The sequence below is a fragment of the Anthonomus grandis genome, chromosome 10, assembly GCF_022605725.1.
Source record: "Anthonomus grandis grandis chromosome 10, icAntGran1.3, whole genome shotgun sequence".
In the NCBI taxonomy this organism is placed as follows: domain Eukaryota; kingdom Metazoa; phylum Arthropoda; class Insecta; order Coleoptera; family Curculionidae; genus Anthonomus; species Anthonomus grandis.
The window spans coordinates 21,953,570-21,959,569 of NC_065555.1; the positions used below are offsets into that span (position 1 = coordinate 21,953,570).

At 28.5% G+C, this 6,000-nt stretch overlaps 5 non-coding genes across 5 annotated transcripts; all 5 read left to right on the forward strand.

Annotated features, from left to right (window-relative positions):
• Positions 1-387: 387 nt before the first annotated feature.
• Positions 388-505, forward strand: LOC126741791 (5S ribosomal RNA). The gene has a single exon (XR_007662357.1). It is a non-coding gene; the product is annotated as a 5S ribosomal RNA (ribosomal RNA).
• A 927-nt stretch (positions 506-1,432) lies between these two features.
• LOC126741792 (5S ribosomal RNA) lies at positions 1,433-1,550 on the forward strand. Its single transcript, XR_007662358.1, has one exon. It is a non-coding gene; the product is annotated as a 5S ribosomal RNA (ribosomal RNA).
• Positions 1,551-2,433: 883 nt separating this feature from the next.
• LOC126741793 (5S ribosomal RNA) lies at positions 2,434-2,551 on the forward strand. The gene has a single exon (XR_007662359.1). It is a non-coding gene; the product is annotated as a 5S ribosomal RNA (ribosomal RNA).
• A 927-nt stretch (positions 2,552-3,478) lies between these two features.
• Positions 3,479-3,596, forward strand: LOC126741794 (5S ribosomal RNA). The gene has a single exon (XR_007662360.1). It is a non-coding gene; the product is annotated as a 5S ribosomal RNA (ribosomal RNA).
• Positions 3,597-4,948: 1,352 nt separating this feature from the next.
• LOC126741795 (5S ribosomal RNA) lies at positions 4,949-5,066 on the forward strand. Its single transcript, XR_007662361.1, has one exon. It is a non-coding gene; the product is annotated as a 5S ribosomal RNA (ribosomal RNA).
• Positions 5,067-6,000: the final 934 nt, after the last annotated feature.

The window sequence follows — 6,000 nt, forward strand, 5'->3', positions numbered from 1 at the left end:
GGCAGGGTCTATTTTATGAAAATATTCAGTGCATAATATGAGATCATTAAGAGTGCTCTCATCAATTTTAATAATTTTATGTATTGCTAAATACTTATATACTTATAGAGTACATGAATGCCACTCCGGGAAATATATAATGGGCAGGGTCTATTTTATGAAAATATTCAGTGCATAATATGAGATCATTAAGAGTGCTCTCATCAATTTTAATAATTTTAAGTATATATACCAATATTTTTTTTTATTAAAATTAAAATATTCAAATATTCAGTGCATAATATGAGATCATTAAGAGTGCTCTCATCAATTTTAATAATTTTATGTATTGCTAAATACTTATATACTTATAGAGTACATGAATGCCACTCCGGGAAATATATAATGGGCAACGGCCATACCACGCTGATATACCGGTTCTCGTCCGATCACCGAAGTCAAGCAGCGTCGGGCGTGGTTAGTACTTGGATGGGTGACCGCTTGGGAACACCACGTGCTGTTGTCTTTTTTTTTTTTTTTTTTTTTTTTTTTAATGCTTCTAAACACACCCCTACAGTTATTTTACATACCAATATTTTTCCAATATTTTTTTAATTAAAATATTCAGTGCATAATATGAGATCATTAAGAGTGCCTCATCAATTTTAATAATTTTTAAATATTGCTAAATACTTATATACTTATAGAGTACATGAATGCCACTCCGGGAAATATATAATGGGCAGGGTCTATTTTATGAAAATATTCAGTGCATAATATGAGATCATTAAGAGTGCCTCATCAATTTTAATAATTTTTAAATATTGCTAAATACTTATATACTTATAGAGTACATGAATGCCACTCTGGGAAATATATAATATTTTTTTTTTTTTTTTTTTTTTTTTAATGCTTCTAAACACACCCCTACAGTTATTTTACATACCAATATTTTTCCAATATTTTTTTAATTAAAATATTCAGTGCATAATATGAGATCATTAAGAGTGCCTCATCAATTTTAATAATTTTTAAATATTGCTAAATACTTATATACTTATAGAGTACATGAATGCCACTCCGGGAAATATATAATGGGCAGGGTCTATTTTATGAAAATATTCAGTGCATAATATGAGATCATTAAGAGTGCCTCATCAATTTTAATAATTTTATGTATTGCTAAATACTTATATACTTATAGAGTACATGAATGCCACTCTGGGAAATATATAATATTTTTTTTTTTTTTTTTTTTTTTTTTAATGCTTCTAAACACACCCCTACAGTTATTTTACATACCAATATTTTTCCAATATTTTTTTAATTAAAATATTCAGTGCATAATATGAGATCATTAAGAGTGCTCTCATCAATTTTAATAATTTTAAGTATTGCTAAATACTTATATACTTATAGAGTACATGAATGCCACTCCGGGAAATATATAATGGGCAACGGCCATACCACGCTGATATACCGGTTCTCGTCCGATCACCGAAGTCAAGCAGCGTCGGGCGTGGTTAGTACTTGGATGGGTGACCGCTTGGGAACACCACGTGCTGTTGTCTTTTTTTTTTTTTTTTTTTTTTTTAATGCTTCTAAACACACCCCTACAGTTATTTTACATACCAATATTTTTCCAATATTTTTTTAATTAAAATATTCAGTGCATAATATGAGATCATTAAGAGTGCCTCATCAATTTTAATAATTTTTAAATATTGCTAAATACTTATATACTTATAGAGTACATGAATGCCACTCCGGGAAATATATAATGGGCAGGGTCTATTTTATGAAAATATTCAGTGCATAATATGAGATCATTAAGAGTGCCTCATCAATTTTAATAATTTTTAAATATTGCTAAATACTTATATACTTATAGAGTACATGAATGCCACTCCGGGAAATATATAATGGGCAGGGTCTATTTTATGAAAATATTCAGTGCATAATATGAGATCATTAAGAGTGCCTCATCAATTTTAATAATTTTTAAATATTGCTAAATACTTATATACTTATAGAGTACATGAATGCCACTCCGGGAAATATATAATGGGCAGGGTCTATTTTATGAAAATATTCAGTGCATAATATGAGATCATTAAGAGTGCTCTCATCAATTTTAATAATTTTATGTATTGCTAAATACTTATATACTTATAGAGTACATGAATGCCACTCCGGGAAATATATAATGGGCAGGGTCTATTTTATGAAAATATTCAGTGCATAATATGAGATCATTAAGAGTGCTCTCATCAATTTTAATAATTTTAAGTATATATACCAATATTTTTTTTTATTAAAATTAAAATATTCAAATATTCAGTGCATAATATGAGATCATTAAGAGTGCTCTCATCAATTTTAATAATTTTATGTATTGCTAAATACTTATATACTTATAGAGTACATGAATGCCACTCCGGGAAATATATAATGGGCAACGGCCATACCACGCTGATATACCGGTTCTCGTCCGATCACCGAAGTCAAGCAGCGTCGGGCGTGGTTAGTACTTGGATGGGTGACCGCTTGGGAACACCACGTGCTGTTGTCTTTTTTTTTTTTTTTTTTTTTTTTTTTTAATGCTTCTAAACACACCCCTACAGTTATTTTACATACCAATATTTTTCCAATATTTTTTTAATTAAAATATTCAGTGCATAATATGAGATCATTAAGAGTGCCTCATCAATTTTAATAATTTTTAAATATTGCTAAATACTTATATACTTATAGAGTACATGAATGCCACTCCGGGAAATATATAATGGGCAGGGTCTATTTTATGAAAATATTCAGTGCATAATATGAGATCATTAAGAGTGCCTCATCAATTTTAATAATTTTTAAATATTGCTAAATACTTATATACTTATAGAGTACATGAATGCCACTCTGGGAAATATATAATATTTTTTTTTTTTTTTTTTTTTTTTTAATGCTTCTAAACACACCCCTACAGTTATTTTACATACCAATATTTTTCCAATATTTTTTTAATTAAAATATTCAGTGCATAATATGAGATCATTAAGAGTGCCTCATCAATTTTAATAATTTTTAAATATTGCTAAATACTTATATACTTATAGAGTACATGAATGCCACTCCGGGAAATATATAATGGGCAGGGTCTATTTTATGAAAATATTCAGTGCATAATATGAGATCATTAAGAGTGCCTCATCAATTTTAATAATTTTATGTATTGCTAAATACTTATATACTTATAGAGTACATGAATGCCACTCTGGGAAATATATAATATTTTTTTTTTTTTTTTTTTTTTTTTAATGCTTCTAAACACACCCCTACAGTTATTTTACATACCAATATTTTTCCAATATTTTTTTAATTAAAATATTCAGTGCATAATATGAGATCATTAAGAGTGCTCTCATCAATTTTAATAATTTTAAGTATTGCTAAATACTTATATACTTATAGAGTACATGAATGCCACTCCGGGAAATATATAATGGGCAACGGCCATACCACGCTGATATACCGGTTCTCGTCCGATCACCGAAGTCAAGCAGCGTCGGGCGTGGTTAGTACTTGGATGGGTGACCGCTTGGGAACACCACGTGCTGTTGTCTTTTTTTTTTTTTTTTTTTTTTTTTTTAATGCTTCTAAACACACCCCTACAGTTATTTTACATACCAATATTTTTCCAATATTTTTTTAATTAAAATATTCAGTGCATAATATGAGATCATTAAGAGTGCCTCATCAATTTTAATAATTTTTAAATATTGCTAAATACTTATATACTTATAGAGTACATGAATGCCACTCCGGGAAATATATAATGGGCAGGGTCTATTTTATGAAAATATTCAGTGCATAATATGAGATCATTAAGAGTGCCTCATCAATTTTAATAATTTTTAAATATTGCTAAATACTTATATACTTATAGAGTACATGAATGCCACTCCGGGAAATATATAATGGGCAGGGTCTATTTTATGAAAATATTCAGTGCATAATATGAGATCATTAAGAGTGCCTCATCAATTTTAATAATTTTTAAATATTGCTAAATACTTATATACTTATAGAGTACATGAATGCCACTCCGGGAAATATATAATGGGCAGGGTCTATTTTATGAAAATATTCAGTGCATAATATGAGATCATTAAGAGTGCTCTCATCAATTTTAATAATTTTATGTATTGCTAAATACTTATATACTTATAGAGTACATGAATGCCACTCCGGGAAATATATAATGGGCAGGGTCTATTTTATGAAAATATTCAGTGCATAATATGAGATCATTAAGAGTGCCTCATCAATTTTAATAATTTTTAAATATTGCTAAATACTTATATACTTATAGAGTACATGAATGCCACTCTGGGAAATATATAATATTTTTTTTTTTTTTTTTTTTTTTTTAATGCTTCTAAACACACCCCTACAGTTATTTTACATACCAATATTTTTCCAATATTTTTTTAATTAAAATATTCAGTGCATAATATGAGATCATTAAGAGTGCCTCATCAATTTTAATAATTTTTAAATATTGCTAAATACTTATATACTTATAGAGTACATGAATGCCACTCCGGGAAATATATAATGGGCAGGGTCTATTTTATGAAAATATTCAGTGCATAATATGAGATCATTAAGAGTGCCTCATCAATTTTAATAATTTTATGTATTGCTAAATACTTATATACTTATAGAGTACATGAATGCCACTCTGGGAAATATATAATATTTTTTTTTTTTTTTTTTTTTTTTTAATGCTTCTAAACACACCCCTACAGTTATTTTACATACCAATATTTTTCCAATATTTTTTTAATTAAAATATTCAGTGCATAATATGAGATCATTAAGAGTGCTCTCATCAATTTTAATAATTTTAAGTATTGCTAAATACTTATATACTTATAGAGTACATGAATGCCACTCCGGGAAATATATAATGGGCAACGGCCATACCACGCTGATATACCGGTTCTCGTCCGATCACCGAAGTCAAGCAGCGTCGGGCGTGGTTAGTACTTGGATGGGTGACCGCTTGGGAACACCACGTGCTGTTGTCTTTTTTTTTTTTTTTTTTTTTTTTTTTAATGCTTCTAAACACACCCCTACAGTTATTTTACATACCAATATTTTTCCAATATTTTTTTAATTAAAATATTCAGTGCATAATATGAGATCATTAAGAGTGCCTCATCAATTTTAATAATTTTTAAATATTGCTAAATACTTATATACTTATAGAGTACATGAATGCCACTCCGGGAAATATATAATGGGCAGGGTCTATTTTATGAAAATATTCAGTGCATAATATGAGATCATTAAGAGTGCCTCATCAATTTTAATAATTTTTAAATATTGCTAAATACTTATATACTTATAGAGTACATGAATGCCACTCCGGGAAATATATAATGGGCAGGGTCTATTTTATGAAAATATTCAGTGCATAATATGAGATCATTAAGAGTGCCTCATCAATTTTAATAATTTTTAAATATTGCTAAATACTTATATACTTATAGAGTACATGAATGCCACTCCGGGAAATATATAATGGGCAGGGTCTATTTTATGAAAATATTCAGTGCATAATATGAGATCATTAAGAGTGCTCTCATCAATTTTAATAATTTTATGTATTGCTAAATACTTATATACTTATAGAGTACATGAATGCCACTCCGGGAAATATATAATGGGCAGGGTCTATTTTATGAAAATATTCAGTGCATAATATGAGATCATTAAGAGTGCTCTCATCAATTTTAATAATTTTAAGTATATATACCAATATTTTTTTTTATTAAAATTAAAATATTCAAATATTCAGTGCATAATATGAGATCATTAAGAGTGCTCTCATCAATTTTAATAATTTTATGTATTGCTAAATACTTATATACTTATAGAGTACATGAATGCCACTCCGGGAAATATATAATGGGCAACGGCCATACCACGCTGATATACCGGTACTCTCACGAGATGTGT